Source organism: Urocampus carinirostris, unplaced genomic scaffold (genome assembly GCF_059441175.1).
Source record: "Urocampus carinirostris isolate Australia breed hairy pipefish unplaced genomic scaffold, RoL_Ucar_1.0 HiC_scaffold_22, whole genome shotgun sequence".
Lineage (NCBI taxonomy): Eukaryota > Metazoa > Chordata > Actinopteri > Syngnathiformes > Syngnathidae > Urocampus > Urocampus carinirostris.
The window spans coordinates 564,414-583,945 of record NW_028283129.1 but is presented as its reverse complement, the minus strand read 5'-3'; the positions used below and the strand labels follow the sequence as shown (position 1 = coordinate 583,945).

At 42.9% G+C, this 19,532-nt stretch overlaps 1 long non-coding RNA gene and 1 pseudogene across 1 annotated transcript in view; both read right to left on the bottom strand.

Moving 5' to 3' along the window:
• Nucleotides 1–6,460: 6,460 nt before the first annotated feature.
• LOC148345873 (uncharacterized) overlaps nt 6,461–19,532 on the bottom strand; it is a 20,981-nt gene continuing 7,909 nt past the window's right edge. The window contains exon 2 of the long non-coding RNA XR_015848391.1: nt 6,461–7,114. This is a non-coding gene — a long non-coding RNA (uncharacterized LOC148345873). The remainder of the gene's footprint in view (nt 7,115–19,532) is intronic.
• LOC148345875 (U2 spliceosomal RNA) lies at nt 10,879–11,018 on the bottom strand (annotated as a pseudogene).

Genomic DNA, 19,532 nt, shown 5'->3' with positions numbered 1-19,532 from the left:
CCCGGGACCCATCACTTTTCAGAGGTAAAATGAACACTGTGTATTGCTAATTTAATAGCGCTCTTACCCGTGATATTACGGTAGGATGTTCTCCATTGTGTACACAACAGAACACATTGCTTTGTTTAATTTTTAGATGGCTCTCGTGTAAGGTAAAAATGATAGCCGTGTTCACGTTAGCGTATTGTGCGTGAATAAATATGTTGAAAGGCCAACCGAGAATGCCCTGCTTTTCTTTCTTACGCATAAGAAGAATGCACACGCTGACATAGCTTTAACATGAAACAACCAGCTGATTTGTACTTGACCATCAGTAATGATGACGTTGTGGAAGAGGCTGTAGAGAAATTGGTCTAAATCATATTTATATAATTCAGAATCTAGTTCGGTGTGTGGTGTCGTGTAATACACTCCCCTTCCTGCGGTGTCACTGTATACTTATGCGCAGCCTTGTACTTGTGCTAGAGAACTACCGAAGAAGAAGTTGAGTAAACACTCTATGACTGTACCGTCCGTGCCTGTCTCTGAATCCGACTGCAACCCGACTACATACACAACATATTGGCGACGAGGATGACTTGGATCGGAATTTCACAACCCCCTGCTTTGCTTGAAACCCCGGGTGAGCCTACGATGTTGTACTCCACGTGGATTCAGATGTTCGAAAATTACCTGCTAGCATTGACTGCTAACGAAATGCCGGACAAACGAAAGCGCGCACTACTGCTGCACTGTTTAGGCACAGAAGGGCAGAGAATTTTTCTTTCCCTTCCTGACACTGGCACTTCTTACAAATCCGCCTGTGATGCGCTAGAAATTTTCTTTGTACCGAAGATTAATGTCGTTGCTCAGCGTACCAAGTTCCGTCAGCGTGCTCAGAGACCGGGCGAGACCACTGCTCAGTTCATTGCCGCATTGAGGGAATTAATTGCTAACTGTGACTTTGGCACGTTTGCTGATGATATGATCAGGGATCAATTCATTGAGAAGATGTCCTCTTCGAGAATCAGAGAGCGCTTGCTGCTGGAAACGGACTTAAAGCTTGACAAAGCGATCGCTATTGCTACACAAGTCGAATCTGCTATTTCAGAAGCTAATGCTATTACTCATGTGCACGTGTCCGACACTCCTGTGAAGTTTGTGCAACAAAGAGATAAAAGGAATCAGAGCAGTACACATACACAGCGCTCGAGAGATAAAAGGAATCAACACAAAACCTGCTACCGTTGTGGATCCAACTCTCATCTAGCAAATGACCCCAAATGCCCTGCTAAAAATGCAAAATGCAACCAATGTGAAAAAATTGGACATTTTAGTAAAGTGTGCCGCAGCGCAATTCCTACTCGATCAGTAAGAGAAGTTACTGTCCCAGAACTTACTGTGTGTCATGTAGCCCCTACAGCTGCAGTCCCAAAGCGCCTTACGTGTACAGTTGCTCTCCATGCGAATGATGAACAGTCAATTACTACTGACCTGCTTGTGGACACTGGTTCAGCAGTTTCAATTCTGCCAGAGAGAATTTACAGACAGTCATTCATGCACTTGCCTCTCTCAAAGCCTACTGTGCGTCTGGTGACCTACATGAAGAAGCCAATTCCAGTGTTGGGCTGTCTTCAACTTACTGCTACATACTGCAACCAGAGTGCACATACTGACTTCTACATAGTTCCTGACGGTACTCCACTACTGGGAATGGACCTGTTCACTGCACTTCGCCTCCACATACAAGATGGGCAGATTGCAACACCTGCCGCATCGGAGATGAGTTACACTGTCAACACTACAAATGCTCTAGGCGTTGCTACAGGTTTTATACACAAAGTTAAAGTGCGTGCAGACGTCCCTCCAGTCCAGCAAAAGCTACGCAGACTCCCATATGCCGTGCGTGACAAGGTGTCGGAGGAGCTGGAAAAACTGGAAAATGATGGCATCATCGAGAGAGTCGACGCGTCTGCCTGGGTGTCGCCTCTGGTGGTCGTGAGCAAGAAAACAGGTGGCCTTCGTGTGTGTGTGGACTTACGTGAACCAAACAAGGCTGTGGTGATCGACAGTCATCCGCTGCCACACATTGAGGAAGTGTTCACTGAGCTCCGTGGCGCTACAATGTTTTCCACGATTGACCTACAAAATGCATACCACCAAGTGCAGCTACATCCAAGCAGCAGAGATCTTACAGCGTTTATAACACAAGATGGACTGTTTCGTTTCACACGAGTGCCTTTCGGCCTGGCATCAGCACCCAGTGCCTTTCAACGCATGATGTCTCAGATCCTGGCTGGTCAAAAGGGTGTACAGTGCTATTTGGACGACATCATTGTTAGTGGGGAGACGCCTGAAATACATGACGCCAGATTGAACGATGTCCTCAAACGTTTACAGGAGAGTGGGCTGAAGCTCAATGCTGCAAAATGCCACTTCAGGAAAACAGAGTTGTCCTTCCTTGGGCATCTCATCTCTGCCTCTGGTATACATCCAGATCCTGGCCATGTACGGGCTGTGGTTGAAGCTCCACCTCCACACGACGCTCAATCTCTGCGATCTTTCCTAGGCCTGACTGCGTGGTACTCAAAGTTCATCCCCAACTACGCCATGCTTGTGGAACCCCTCCGTGCTCTACTCAGACAGTCTGCTACATTTCACTGGTCTGAAGAGGTGCAAGCAAACTTTTCCAAAGTGAAGGAGATCATCGCTACTAGCTCTGCACTCGCCTTGTTCGACCCTTCCCTGCCAACTGTCGTGACAACAGATGCATCAGACTATGGCATCGGTGCTGCGTTGACACAAATGAAAGGTGACATAGAGCAGACCATTGCATTTGCTTCCAGGACGCTGACTGCATGCGAGCGAAATTACTCAACAGTCGAAAAAGAGGCTTTGGCATGCGTCTGGGCGACTGAAAAGTGGCGTACTTACCTCTGGGGCCATCACTTCACTTTACGGACTGATCATAGCCCTTTGACCACTCTACTCACATCCAAAGGCCTTGGACGTGCAGACGACCACGAGGAGATGGAGTTGGAGATGGTGGCTGCTGTGTCTCCTGATTTTGCTGCAGTCACTGCTGATGAGCTCTCCAGTGCATGTGAGGAATGTCCAGTGCTACAGAAGGTGCGACAGTACATGCAGAAGGGATGGCCTCGTACTGCAAAAGGCCTTGACCCCCTCATCGTGCCATACTTCCGTGTGCAAAATGAGCTTGCCTTGCAGAACAGTGTCATTGTGCGTGGCACTCATCGTGTTGTGATACCACAACAGCTACAGGGAAAAAAAATCCAACTTGCTCATGCTACACACCAAGGGATAGTTCGCACAAAACAAAGACTGAGAGACTTGTACTGGTGGCCTGGAATGGATTCTCACGTTGAGCTCGCCATCAAATCATGCACCACCTGCTTGCAGCATGACAAAACCGCAACCACGCGTACTGCACCATTACAGCCTGTGCCTACCCCAACTGCTGCCTGGGAAAAAGTTGCTGTGGACATTGTTGGTCCTATTCACTCTGCGCCTGCTGATTGCCGCTTCGCCATCACCCTCATTGACTATTACAGCCGATGGCCTGAGATTGCCTTCTGCTCAAATGTTACTTCTGCCTCTGTTATGACTTTTCTTTCCATTGTGTTTAGCAGAGAAGGTAATCCACAGGAAATTGTTACTGACAATGGCCCTCAGTTCGTGTCGACCGAGTTTGAAGCATTCCTTAGTGACAGGAACATCACACACCGTCGCAGCTCTGTGTACTACCCCCAAGCCAACGGTGAAATTGAGCGTTTCAACAGAGTCTTCAAGGACTGTCTACAAACAGCCAACATCGAAGGTAAACCACTGAAAGCCTTCTTCACTGAGTTTTTACAGACTTACAGAGCCACACCACATGCTGTGACTTCAGTATCCCCCGCTGAACTGTTGCATGGTAGACCACTGAATACAAAGCTTCACATCACAGGTCTTCACTCCATGCGTCCCACTGCTGACAAAGGCAACATGCTACAAAACATACAAAACAAACAACGGAAGTCCAAACGATACACCGACAAACGTCGCGGTGCAAAATCACCCAGCTTCCAGATTGGCTCTGCGGTTCGCATCCGCAAACCTGGAATCATTGCGAAAGGACACTCAAGGTTCACCAAGCCACTGACAGTGGTAGCCCAAAAGGGTCCAGCCACTTATCTGCTGTCTGATGGAAAGGTGTGGAATGCTTTCCACCTTGCCCATTCTTCCACCTGTGCTGCTGTTTCAGCGCCACAGCCTCCTGATAATGATGCTTGCCTCCTGCCAAGCGACCAAGTTGCTGAGCCACCCGAAACTGAAACTGTGCCCTCAACACATCCCTCTCCTAGTGCACCGAGAATACGACATGCTCCTGCATGGCTTCAAGATTATGTGACTTAAAAAAAAAAAAAAAAAATACAGAAAAGATGTGATGATGTAAAAAAAAAAAAAAAAAAAGACATGATGAATGTTCATTGTTAAAAAAAATTGTCATGTTTGTTTATGATGTGATCTTCATACAGTCTGCTTAAGTTTACAAGGTTTACACACTTTGCTTACCGATATTGACAGTATAGTTCCTTACGTTATTGCTTACCTCTGATAAATATTTACCTCTAATCTGGTAATGAATATTGAAATGTATGTTTTCTACAAGCTCATACTTACCGAAGAGTTATTGCGTATTTTAGATTAATGCTACTGTTGTGTCCTATGCTAACAAAAAGGGAATATGTGGTGTCGTGTAATACACTCCCCTTCCTGCGGTGTCACTGTATACTTATGCGCAGCCTTGTACTTGTGCTAGAGAACTACCGAAGAAGAAGTTGAGTAAACACTCTATGACTGTACCGTCCGTGCCTGTCTCTGAATCCGACTGCAACCCGACTACATACACAACACGGTGGTTACCAATTTGGTCAGGTAAATTCTTACTGTTTCCAACACAAATAGTCTCATATTATGCCTTGCATTTATCATGAAGTACGAAATACTCAAAACATATTTTAATTTTAGCTTTAAATGGTCGTTTTTCTATTACTGTAATTGATATAGGTAATGATTGATCAGTCCAGAAGGAAAATAGTAGACACAAATAAATAATGCAAGTGGTTTGATACTAACTAACTATGTATATTTATATGACAAGGAAAGTTGTATCAAACGAAAGAATAAAGGACATTGTTGACAAGAGAAAGTCACATTTGTCATTAACAAAGGAGAAACTGTGGGGGGTAATAGGAGTCTTCAGTCAGGGAATATCTTTACATCTTTGAACGCTGTTTGGTAACAGCGTTATTTATAACGGCGTCATTCCTAACACTGGCAATGATAAAGCACATCAAACATGGTAATTGAGACAGAAGTTTAATGTATAATACACTTCTGTTAGCCATCTAATTACACTAAAAAATAACTAGCATTGTTCCAATGCAGATTCTGTACTATTTTAAGGTATCGTATCGGCGAGTAAAAAGATCAAATGAAAGATATGGGTTTTAAATTTAGTTTAGTGTAACACTCATATCGTAATGTGGTGATTTACAGTATTTCATATCAATACCACTGCTTTTGTGATTGCTGGGTATTTTTTGACCCCTAGATGTAGCTGTATTAGGTAGTACAACCGAAAACAAGTGCTTCAAAGCACAAGGAAAAACAGAAACTACACAGACTCAAAGTGACTAAGCTACACATTTTTTCTTATCCTATTTTGCCCAGACATTAACAAGTTTTTTGTTTAGCCATAAGATGAGGGACAATCATAGATTCCTCTAGGTGAGCCTCATGTTGTTTAAAATATATACAAATTACTTGATCAAGTGGGCGTAGGCCTAGTTAACTGGCTTAACCGCTGACACACTCAATGTGTCAAATTGCAAAGATTAAGTGGCCAAATAAACATTGTATAGAATAGAATATACCTTTATTGTCATTGTTACAAAATGGGTTAACATATTGTGACAACGAAATTGGACATGACACTCCAGTGTCACACTCTCACAGTGAGGTAAAAAAAAACAAGAAGATAATCGGACGAGACGCAGGATATTAAAAAAATCACTGGACTTTCTTGTAAACAAATTAAATGACTTTTATAAAAAAATATATGATACTTGATCTGTTGATGAAGGGGAAAGAGCTGAGGATGCGTGCTGTGGAAAGAGACGGAAAAATAACCGAGCTCGACCTGGAGCAGTATTTAAGAATGAATTATTTCATTGTGACTGGGCTGAAGATCAAACCCCGCTCGTATGCAAAAGGCAGCAGCTACCAGCCTCTGCAACGAGGTGAACCACAGCGAGTTGGCGGCAAAGTGCGGAAGAACTGGTGGTGGCGTTCCTAACAGCTAAAAACATCGAACTGAACATTGACACGATTTAAGATTGTCACCTCTTCCATTGAGACTGAACAATATCAGAGCTAGATTCTTAAAGAAACAAAATAAAATACAGAACATGTCAAATCAAGTCAGTCAAGTCACATTTAATTGTATAGCCCTTAATCACAAAAATGTCTCAAAGGACTGCACAGGGTTATAATTTCACCGTCGCCTGATTTTAAACCAACATGTGGGCAGGGAAAAACTCAAAACCTCAGCGTGAGGAAAAAAGAAACCTTGAAAAGGGTGGTAATCCCCCTTTCAGGATGACCAGGGTGTAATAGATTTAGCACTGGGTAACAGTATACAAACATAGTAAACATCAATAAAAGAGAACAATAGATAACATGTCGAAATTTGTCTAAAAAGTCCATAACAGCGACGACGCAGCTTCCTATCTCTGCCGGCTGGTCAATGCAGGTGTTGACATGCTTTAGGTAAGACGGTGGTTCGCTGACTCATCTCAAATCGTCCTTCTCCCAAGTGTCACCACCGGCCAAACATTCAGAAAAAGACAGGACAATACAAAATATGAGGTGGGCATCAATCGTACGCTTTTGAATAGAAATGTGTCTTAAGTCTAGATTTAAAAATTTCCACTGAGGTTGCAGATCTTATTTCTGGAGGCGCAGAGCATTCCACAGCACCGCGACCCGGATTGGAGATCGCTCTCGAGCCTGCAGACTTCTTTTTGGCTCTCGGAGTCACAAGTAGACCGGCATTTTCAGAGCGGAGGCTCTGTGCAGTAACATGGGGAGAAACCAAATCTGAGAGATAAGAGGGCACAAGTCCATGCAAATATTTGTATGTTAGTAAAAGAACCTTAAAGTTACATCTTAGGTGGACTGGGAGCCAGTGCAAGTTGGCCATTACAGGAGTAATATGAACAAACTTTTTTGTCTTAGTCAAGGGTCTCGCTGCCGCATTCTGAACCAGCAGCAAACATTAGATGCTAGACATCGGGAGACCAGAAAGCAATACATGACAGTAAATCAAGCCGAGAATTAATAAACGCATGAATTAGAACCTCTGCATCTAATTGGGACAGCATCGAACAAATCTTTGCAATATTACGGAGGTGTAAGGTCATATTTTTCATGTGTAACTGACAGATTGGGATAAAATATAACATGTAGATTTTTGACCGAATCACTATGGGTGATATTACATTTGTCTAGGTTCAGGGCAGTGTTTGAAAACAACTCACGACAATGAGCTGGACCAACAATCAACATTTCAGTTTTTTTCTGGGTTTATCTATCTACCTATCCTGGTCATATCCCTCTAGAGGGGAGACCGACAGCAAGACAAACACATACAAAAACAAAGAAAATAAAAAGGGAAAACGGAGCAAAAACACACACAACATTTTTTGGACCATGGCCAACCCAAATGCCCAAACACCTGGGTTAAGGCGCAAAAAATTAAGTGACATCCATCTTTGAATCTCAGTAAGCCAGGCCTCCAGATTTCTACAATTTAACCGTTGAGTGTCATTTGCATAGCAATGGAAACTATTATACTTGCAGATAATATCACCTAGCGGAAGCATATAAATACTAAAGAGAAGGGGGCTAAATACAGAGCCCCATGGAACGCCACAGGGGACATCAAAATGGCTAGAGGTCAGATTGCCGTAGTTAACGCATTGCGTCCTGTCTGACAGGTAGGACCTAAACCACGAGAGTACAGTCCCCAAGATACCGATGCATTCCAGACGAACAAATACCATGTTTTGGGCCACAGTATCAAAAGCAGCACTGAGATCCAGCAGCAGTAACATTGACAAGGCACCAGAATCTTTTGCAAAGAGGTGATCATTGGTTACTTTAGCCTGGGCTATCTCAGGAGAGTGATTTTCTCTAAATGCTCACTGGACAGTCTCAAAGATTAATTTCCGGCATAAAGTCATAAAGCTGCATTGCAACGACCTTTTCAAGTAATTTTGCAAAAAATGGCAGATATGACACTCGCCTATAATTACCTACACTTTCCAGGTCAAGGTTAGGTTGCTTAAGCGTGGGTTTAATGACAGCAGACTCAAAGGCTACAGGAACAATACCCCAGGATAGCGATATATTAATCATATTTAAAACTGAAGGTCATGAGATCCCAAACAGATCTTTCACCAGTAAAGCCAGAAACGGATCAAGAAAGCAAGTAGTTCGTTTGACCCTACTGACCATCTTGTTAGACCAGTGTCTAAAATAACGTCTGCCCGGATGCCCGGGGCGTGCATCTTTTACGTCGGGCGTACAACTTACAAAACATCTCCGCCCGGGTGGCCGACAACTTTTTCAAGGGAAAAAAAGGTTGTTTTTTTTTAAATCAAACTTTTGCTTTATTCCGATTTCAAAATCTTTGTTCGGTTTGGAAATTTCGGTTCATTTGGCAATTTGCATACTCGGCAACCGATCAGAAGCCTGCATCAAATAACTTCGTGCTTCCGGACTCTCCCGAGCGTTATAAGGTCGTGCATTTGCATTTCATTTTCTAAAATACACACAACAGAGAACACAAGAAAAATGGATAAGTGGTTAGGAATCAAGCCAAAACCTCAGTCCCAGAAGAAAGATTCAAAAGAAGCTAAAATTTATGACGCTGCAAAACGTAAACGTACATTAAAAGCATCGTGGAAAGAGTTCACGTGGCTTGTAGAAGACGCAACACAAACATTGCATGAATGATGACGAGTAAATACAGCAGTGGCACGTGAGGGGTTACCCAGTGGCACGCGAGCGCACAGCAAAATAATAATGATTTTTTGTTTTTCGCGCATTTACCTGAAATTTAGACATTTTCAGTTGTGCGGCGTGTTGTTTAGAGGCTTTACGGTCACGCCCCTCCTCCTCTGCTCCGTTTGTGAGCGTGTGTCTGTGCGGTGCCGAGGAGAGGGGAAGAGATCTGTGTTGTAACCCAGCCAACGAAACACAGGCGCGCGATAACCGAATGAATCATGGCGGCTTTTCCAGCAAAAAATGTTGTTCTTTTCAGCCAGCATGGGCAAATGACTGGGGCCTTGTGCAAAAAATGACCATGCTCTTTGTGCATTATGCCTTGAGAGTGTTGTACCTCGCACATCAAGTATTAAACGTCAATACGTAACGAATCATGAACATGAATTCAAGGACGAGTCTGACAAGGCGGTGACATTGAAACGCGCTGTGTCCAGGTTACGGCAAACAAACACAGATCCTGAAAACCACTGTCACTTCTAAAAGCGCCATTGCTCACTATATAGCAAAGCATGGAAAATCTTTTACTTAATGCGAATATATCAAAGAAGCGTTGTTTTTGAGCTCGGAAGTTTTGTTTGATGGCTTGCATAACAAATAGACAATCAAAATCAAGAGTAAAACACATCCCCATTCATACTAACCCTAACCCTAACTTTCTGAGATTCTGTGATTAGTTTAGGCTTTCCAATTTTATAACAAAGTATTTCAGTGACTAGTGACATCGTAAAGACAAGACTTTATCAACAGTCTGACGGCAGACCGGTGGAACATTGAAGGGTTTAATATATTTTTGTTGAATTTTTAAAAAAAACATCCTTTGCAAAATGTCCAGACAAGAATATCTTATTTCAAATCAGATTTTATGCAGAGTAGTAAAGACTTGCAGTTTTTGCCTAAAATTTGCTGTTCATAGTGCTGTGTTTTTACTAACTTGTATGAATGCCACAATTCAGTATTTAGTAACTATTGGGGGGGTTAAGGGTTATTGTTCTATTTTTTCTATTAATCATCCATTATCCGTTATCAGTCAGTTCATAAAACGCTACAAAGCCAAGGAGCCGGGGCTCTTACTCTCAGCCAAAAGGCCAAGCTAAAGAAGCGAGGGGGTGGGGGGTTAGGGGGTGGATTTTTTAAGGGTTATTGTTGTATCTTCTTTATTCATTATCCATCATCGGCAAGTTCATAATACGCTACAAAGTCTAGGAGCCGGGACACTTACTCTCAGCCAAAAGGCCAAGCTAAGGTCCTAGCCCCAAAGCCGTGCTGCGATCATTGCGAATGCACCGATCCCGGAGGTACTACAATACCAGGCCAGTGATCGTATACAAGATCAGAACCACAACTGACCAGGGGGGGGGGGATTTTTTAAGGGTTATTGTTCTATCTTCTTTATTCATTATCCATTATCCGTTATCGGTCAGTTCATAATACGCTACAAAGCCTAGGAGCCGGGACTCTTACTCTCAGCCAAAAGGCCAAGGTAAGGTCCTAGCCTTAAAGCCTTGCTGCGATCATTGCGAATGCACCGTTACTGGAGGTACTGCAATACCGGGCCGATGCGTGGAGTGGACAAAGCATGACCGTCTCCTCCCAGTTATATCAGAACCACAGGAGGGGATTTTTAAGGGTTATTGTTCTATATTCGTTATTCATTATCCATTATCGGTCAGTTCATAATGCGCTACAAAGCCTAGGAGCCGGGACACTTACTCTCAGCCAAAAGGCCAAGCTAAGGTCCTAGCCTTAAAGCCTTGCTGCGATCATTGCGAATGCACCGTTCCCGGAGGTACTGCAATACCGGGCCGATGCGTGGAGTGGACAGAGCAAGCTCTTATTCCATCTCCGGATTGCAAAAATCAAAGATCATGGCTCTTCATAGATTGTTCACAAATCTTGAACACGATTGTAACTGCATAGTTGGTTACAGGAGGGGGGGGGTTTAAGGGTTATTGTTCTATCTTCGTTATTCATTATCCATTTTTTTGGGTTTAAACAATTTTATTGACACTATTAACAACAAATAAACAATGTGAGGTTTGAACAATTTTTCTCGATAATTTTAGCAGCAATTAGGCATATTCACAATTTCGTTATATCTGACAATATGACATTTTAACAATTTTTTCAACATTTTTAACAGCAATTAATGGTTTGAACAAATTCATTGACACTAATAACAGAAAACAATCTTGTCAATCTCAACAGCAATCAAGCACATTCACAATATTATATTTCAATATGACGTTTAACAGCAAACACAATGTGAGGTTTGAACAACCCTTCTCTAAAATCTTAATAGCAATCAAGCGTATTCACAATTTCGTTGTATAACATCTTTGTTAGTGTCAATAGATTCGTCCAGGCCAAAGTCGATTGTCTTTGTTTTGAACAAATCCACCGACACCAACAGCAGCAAAACAAATACGACGATCTCAACAGCCATCAAGCATTTTCACAATTTTGTTATATCTGACAATATGACATGACGATATTTTAACACTTTTTTCTGACATTTTCAACATCAATTAAACAATTTCAGAGTTATTATCTTTTAATAGTAGTTAACCAAAGTGTAAAGGGCAAAACTATTGTGCAAGGGCATAGCTCTGTCATCCCACCCTCCCAAGCAGCATCCTCCAGTCCTCTTTGTGGGTCCTCTCCCTTCTTACTTCTACTTTCCACAACCCAGGCCGTTGCTTCCGGGACCCCCACAGTGTAGCCCCGGTTCCCCACTCCGGGTGGGTGCAGACGATTCTTCTTTATGGTTGCGTCCTAGGCCCGCCGCTCACAGATTGTATGGTATCTACAGCCATTTGGAGCACAGCCACTGGGGGGATCTGCCTGCACCTCCATACCAGCAGGTTTCTAGAGGTCCAGATGGCGTCCTTGATGGCGGCGAGAGTGAGCCAATCCCTGGCAAAGTCGTTCCGAGACCTCCTCGACCGACTCATCCCGTAAAGCACGTACTGTGCATCAGGGACCTCCCCTGCTGGCAAGTCCGGGAATTTTCCTAGTTGGTCGGCCATTGTCCACAAGTCCTCGGCAGCGCTGCACTCACAAAAAAGGTGCCTCACCGACTCCTGGGCGCCACAGCCAGGTCGAGGGCACGTCGAAGTCGCTGACATTCCTCGGTGGTGCATTACGGCTCTGACTGGGAGAACCTCATGAGCCACCATCCATGACAAGTCTCGTAGTCTGTTTGGGAGGGCAGGATGATTCACGTTGCTCCAAACCGTTGTAGGTTCGCCAAACGCAAGCCCCCGCACAGGACTTACTGTTGCACGCTCTTGCACAATAGCAATAAGGGCCCTGTGGTTTTGTAAAGTGTGACTTTCTTGTGTTTCTAAATCAAACTTCTTTAAAAAATCCCGAATAAAGAGATGTGTTGGTGGCAAGTTAAATGAAACTGGAATCAAACGATTGTTTGGTACAAGCTTTAGCTTCCGCAAATATGAGCCCATCCAGAACCGGGTCATCGCTTGACTTTTCGGGTTGTTGGGTGGGCCCACAGCGTTTTGGAAGTGGAGAGAGACATATTTGCTTCCCAGGAAAAGCTGTAGATCAGGCACTCCTTTCCCCCTTTTTCCTTTTTCTTTTTCATTGTATCTCTTTTTATCCTTTCCCACTTTGAGCCCCAGACAAAGCAAAAGAGGGCTCGGTCCAGTTGTAACAGCACGTTTCTTTTGGGCATAAAAACTAAACTGATTGATAAAAGCAGTGGGAGGATGATCGCTTTGATGATTAGGACCTTCCCCTCTATTGTCAGTTTTCTTAGTGACCAAAAAACAAGTCTTTGCTTAACTTTCCTTGTCACGTCATCCCAGTTGGTCTCGCCTCCTCCATCTGCATTGAATTTTATCCCTAGGATTTTCTGGTCTGTCTTTAACACCGTCAGTGGGAGTCCTGCCTTTTCTGTCTTTTTCCACGTTCCATAAAACTTCACTTGTGACTTTTCTCTATTTAGCCTTGACCCAGACGCCTTCCCAAACAGGTCAGTCAAGTCAAGGGCTCTTCCAACAGATGCGCGGTCAGTACATAAAATATTAAAATCATCCATGTACAAAACACACTTGGTAATTTGTCCCCCACTTCCTGGGATATTGATCCCTTCGACAAATCTATCTTTTCTTAACATTTGTGCCAAAGGTTCAATGCAAAGAACATAGAGAAGGGGAGACATAGGGCAACCTTGACGTACACCGCAGTTGATCTCGATTGCTTCCGATAAATTCCCGTTAATCATGAATTTGCTGTAGATGTCTCGGTATAGCAGTCCTACCCACTTGATGTATTTTTGGGGAAAACCACATTTTTGCAATACCCTGAAGAGGTATTGGTGCGAGACTCGATCAAAGGCTTTTTCAAAGTCTAGGTTTAGGACCGCTAGTCGCATGTTTCTGTCTCTCGCATAACAAATGGTGTCACGGATCAGCATGAGACTGTCGCTGATCTTCCTTCCCACAATGGCACAGGTTTGGTCTGGATCAACCAAGTCTCCCAAGACTACAGACATTTGTGTTGCTAGAAGCTTGCTGAAAATTTTACAGTCCACGTTTAAAAGCGTTATGGGTCGCCAGTTTTTTAAGTCAATTTTGTCTCCTTTTTTGTGCAATAGAGTAACTATCCCTATTCTGAAACTGTCTCTTTAAGTTTCTTGTTTTTTTCCTGCATTTTTAAAAAAGGTCTGTGTTCGTTTCTTTGTCATTTCCCACCATTGTGCTTGTGAATCATACGAGTCTTGAAGGGTCTGCCAGTCTTTGTACAGCTCCCTGTATTGTGCGGCTTGAGCCTCATCCTCCAGCAGGGAGCAGTTTAACTTCCACAAACCCTTCCCAACAGTCATACCTGAAGGAAATGAGAAAGAGCAGGACAGTAGCAAGTGATCCGAAAAAAAAACTGGAATTAATCTTGCATCACTCTGTGCTAAACCCCTCGTAAATATGTAGTCTATTCGAGAGGCTCTGGCATTGTCACTACTGAACCAGGTGAAGCCCTCCTCTCCTGGATGTATGGATTTAAAACAGTCTACCAGTTTAAATGTCCGGCACATGTCTTGTGATAAAGTTGATGTTTTATCTACTTTAAACTCGTCATCGGTCCTCTTTCTATCCTTCCTACTTAGGATGCAATTAAAATCTCCTCCCACGATTAGTGGTTGATGGCCTAGCATATCCGACTGGATGTCCTCTAAGAGTTCGTACCTGAGTTGTCTGTCGGTATGTTATTGAGGTTAAAATCATTCCCTATATAAGAAAGTCTTGCTAAGATTGCGCGTCCGTCTCTCATCACAGTACTCCCCTTTAGGATGAGTTGAGGGTTGTTTATCAAAATGGCTACCCCATCGTTACGGTTTTCATTCGAGCCACTCCATAATGACGGATATGGCCAAATCTCTTCCCACTGTTTATAATTTTTTAGAAAGGGGATGCAGCATTCTTGTAGTAAAAACACATCCGTTCTGAACAATAAAACGCTGTGAGCCTTAACCTTTGATCTCACACTTCTCACATTGATAGTAGAGAATGTAATGTTCATAATTATTGTTAAAGTATTTAAACTACTTGGACAAAACCGGGGGATCCGAGTCCATTCTTTGGTGATCATCGAGGGTGTCACCTGTGTCAGACACATCACTTAAGAGCAGTACCTCATTTGGAGACTCACCGGGGAAAACTTTGGAATCCTCTGACTCTCTGTCTGTGGTTCCAGGTCTTCCCCTTTTTTCTGGGTTAGGGGGTGAGCCAGAGGACCTATCAAGGGGTCTCTTACTTCCCTGCCCACAAAGGGTCCGATTTTTTCCCTCCCCGACTTCCTCCGTCTCAACTTCATACAGTTCCCTTGTGGGCTTTTTCATCGGCAATCGGCTTTCTTCTAAATCTCTTCTCTTTGTTTCCGGTGTTTTCACCACCCACAATTTTGTCTTACTTTTACCCCTCTTTCCAGTGCCCGTAGGGTTTTTTGGGGAGTCGTTCGCCTTTTCGATTTGTTTGTCTTTTTCAAATCCCGGAAGTGGCATAGCAAACAATTTTGTTATTTTGGACTCTCTTCCAGGCCCTTCCTGATTAATATGTGTTTTTGGAGTGACAGTTGCCTTTTCTATTTGTTTGTCTTGTCCAAATTCAGGTATTTGATGAAAAATCGAATTAGAATTTCCAGTTCCTTCCTGACTCAAATTTGATTCTTTGGTCTCTCCTCCAGAGGTTTGGGATGTATTTTCAATTTGTTTGTCTTGTTCATTGTCTTTGTGCATTTCTTGTTCATCTTCATTGGGTATTTCCATAATTTTATTCATTTCCTGTTCATCTTCATTGGGTATTTCCATAACTTTATTCATTTCTTGTTCATTTTCATTTTGTATTTCCATAACTTTATTCATTTCATTGTTTTTGTTGTCTTTTTTCATTTCATTGTCTTTGTTACATATATTAATTTAATTATCTATGTTGTCTGACATCATTTCATTGTCTTTGTTGTCTTTGTTAACTCCCTAGCTTTCAACTTGTTAGCAAACGATTTTGGGCAGTTTCTATAGAGGTTGTTCGTTTCTCCGCAGAGATTGCATTTTCTGCTATTGGTGCATTCCTCAAAGGAATGTCCAATTGTCCTGCACTTTCCACAAAAAATTCGATCACATACCTCAGCCAGATGCCCATGCTCACCACATTTATGACAGAGTTTCGGTTGTCCTTGATAGTGGATAAAGCCAGAGTTTTCCCCCAGGAATATAGTCGACGGGAGTTGTTTCAGTCCCTGAAAGCCCTGAGGATCTTGCCATTGCTGGATGGGTATCCTCCAGGCACAATTCCAATTGTTTTTCTCATCCCTCACCTTCATAGCCTGGCCTTTTATCGAGCAATATCTACTCAACAAATAACAGATGTCATCAGCATTCACCATTTCATTAAACATCCTGACAATAACTATCTTGTTAGCATTATCAGACAGCTTCTCCACTGTAAATCCAGAAAACTGGGGCCTCACCCCCTCAAAACGATTCCAAAACTCTTGATAAAGAGCCGCCGTTACAAAACTTACATCAAAGCCTTTGCCAGAAGGCAAGTTTATGACGCAATGTAAGTCCTCCATTTTAAACTTCAGAATTTTATCAATGTTGGGGAGGCAGCGTCATGAAGAAGGATTCCTCTCGTCTCAATAAACTGGCGAGGAAAGCGAGCTCTGTTGTGGGCACAGAGCTCGACAGCCTGACAACAGTAGCTGAGAGACGGGCACTGAAAAAGCTGCGGTCAATCATGGACAATTCATCACATCCACTACACAGCATTATATCCAGACAGAAGAGCAGCTTCAGCGACTGACTGCTGTTACTGTCTTGTACCACGGACAGACTGAAGAGACCTTTTCTTCCTCATGCCATGAGGCTCTTTAACTCCACCTGGCGGAGTAAAGGCCCACACTAAACCACACACCCCTACATTGCATATTACCGTACTTTTATTGCAGTGTGTATTTTATGTAGCACTATTTAAAGCACTATTGTTACAGTGTTAATGTTACTGTTTACCTGACTTGTTAACCTGAATGCCCATTTTGCACATCTGGTTAGCTACTCCTCTTGCACTATCGGCACTATGGTAAAATACTATACGTAGCCATAATACAATACAATACAACTTTTACTTATATCTGTACATTCGAGGAAACTGTGTGGGTCAGATGTATCGACATTTCGTTCTGTATACACGTGTACTAGAATGACAATAAAGTAGATCTGAATCTGAATCTGAAATACTCTATACAACACGCTACAGTGGGTATTAGCCCGTCACATTGGGTGTTTTGTATATTGTATTCCTATTGCTTTATTATTGTGCTGTTCTCAGCAAAGGGATGGGTTTGAACAAATTTATTGACACTAATAACAGAAAACAATCATGACAATATCAACAGCAATTAAGCACATTCACAATATTATATTTCAATATGACGTTTTTAACAGCAAACACAATGTGAGGTTTGAACAACCCTTCTCGAAAATCTTAATAGCAATCAAGCATATTCACAATTTCATTATATAACATCTTTGATAGTGTCAATAGATCCGTCCAGGTCAAAGTCGATTGCCTTTGGTCTGAACAAATCCACCAGATTTTTTTTTTTTTTTTAATTTTTTTTTTTTTTAACAAATTTATTGACACTAAAAACAGAAAACAATCATGACAATCTCAACAGCAATTAAGCACATTCACAATATTATATTCCAATATGACGTTTTTAACAGCAAGCACAAAGTGAGGTTTGAACAAACCTTCTCGAAAATCTTATTAGCAATCAAGCATATTCACAATTTTATTATATAACATCTTTGTTAATGTCAATAGATCCGTCCAGGCCAAATTTTTTTGGTTTGAACAAATTTATTGACACTAAAAACAGAAAACAATCATGACAATCTCAACAGCAATTAAGCACATTCACAATATTATATTCCAATATGACGTTTTTAACAGCAAACACAAAGTGAGGTTTGAACAAACCTTCTCGAAAATCTTATTAGCAATCAAGCATATTCACAATTTCATTATATAACATCTTTGTTAGTGTCAATAGATCCGTCCAGGCCAAAGTCGATTGTCCTCAGTCTGAACAAATCCACCGACACCAACAGCAGCAAAACAAACACGACAATCTCAACAGCCATCAAGCATATTCACAATTTTTTAATATCTGACAATATGACGTGACGATATGACGTTTTAACATTTTTTCCTGACATTTTCAACATCAATTAAACAATTTCAGAGTTATTTTCTTTTAACAGTAGTTAACCAGCGTGTAAAAGGCAATACTATTGTGCAAGGGCATAGCTCTGCCATCCCACCCTCCCAAGCAGCATTCTTCCAGTCCTCTGTGTGGGTCCTCTCCCTTCTGGTGTTCCGCAGGGTTCAGTGCTTGGCCCCCTTCTTTTCAGTATTTACATGCTTCCATTAGGTGATATTATTCGCAAGTACAATATCAGCTTCCACTGCTACGCAGACGACACTCAACTATATCTTCCGTTGGAGGAATCTCACACACTAAACTGTGGAAATTTGGAGGCCTGCCTCGTTGAGATAAAAGAGTGGATGTCACTCAATTTCTTGCGTCTTAACTCTGAAAAGACCGAAATGTTAGTCATTGGTCCATCTAAATGCCGTGATATATTCTCAAAAACTGCTGTGAACATTGACAAATGTCACATCACACAGAGTGACTCAGTTAAAAATTTAGGTGTCATATTTGACCCTGATCTATCCTTTGAAATGCATGTAAAGAAAACTACTAGAACCGCTTTCTTCCATCTTCGTAACATTGCTAAAATCCGTTCAATACTGTCTCAGTCTGATGCGGAAATTATAATTCATGCGTTTGTCACCTCCCGTCTCGATTACTGTAATGCACTACTCTCTGGTCTCCCGAAGTCTAGAATCAAATCACTTCAGCTGGTACAAAATGCCGCAGCGAGGCTTTTAACTAGGACAAACAAGTACGATCACATAACACCGATTTTGGCTAACCTGCATTGGCTCCCAGTTAGCCATAGATGTGATTTCAAGGTTCTCTTAGTATTGTACAAAATCATACATGGACTTGCTCCCTCTTATCTTTCAGATCTGATTTGCCCCTACGTCCCGGTCCGAAGCCTACGATCTGAGAGTGCCGGTCTTCTGGTGATCCCAAGAGCAAATAAGTGTTCTGCTGGTTCGAGAGCGTTCTCCATCCGGGCACCGGTGCTGTGGAATGCTCTTCCCCCTGAGATCCGATCTGCAACCTCAGTGGAAATGTTTAAATCTAAACTTAAAACTCACTTCTACTCCATAGCATATGAATAACCTACTCTTCTCGTCGGCTGAAAAAATAGTCTGTGTAACATAGTGTAATAATCTGTGAAGCCCTTTGAGACTCTTCGTGATTTAGGGCTATACAAATAAAAATGACTTGACTTGACTTGACTTCTGTGTGGGTCCTCTCCCTTCTGGGTTCCACAACCCAGGCCCTTGCTGCTCGGACTCCCACAGTGTAGCTCAGGCTCCCCCCTCCGGGTGGGTGCAGACGAGTCTTCTTTATGGCTGCGTCCTAGGCCCGCCGCTCGCAGATTGTATGGTATCTGCAGCCATTTGGAGCACAGCCACGGGGGGGATCTGCCTGCACCTCCATACCAGCAGGTTTCTGGAGGTCCAGATGGCGTCCTTGATGGCGGCGAGAGTGAGCCAGTCCCTGGCAAAGTCGTTCCGAGACCTCCTCGACCGACTCATCCCGTAAAGCACGTACTGTGCATCAGGGACCTCCCCTGCTGGCAAGTCCGGGAACTTTCCTAGTTGGTCGGCCATTGTCCACAAGACCTGGGCAGCGCTGCACTCACAAAAAAGGTGCCTCACCGACTCCTGGGCGCCACAGCCAGGTCGAGGGCACGTCGAAGT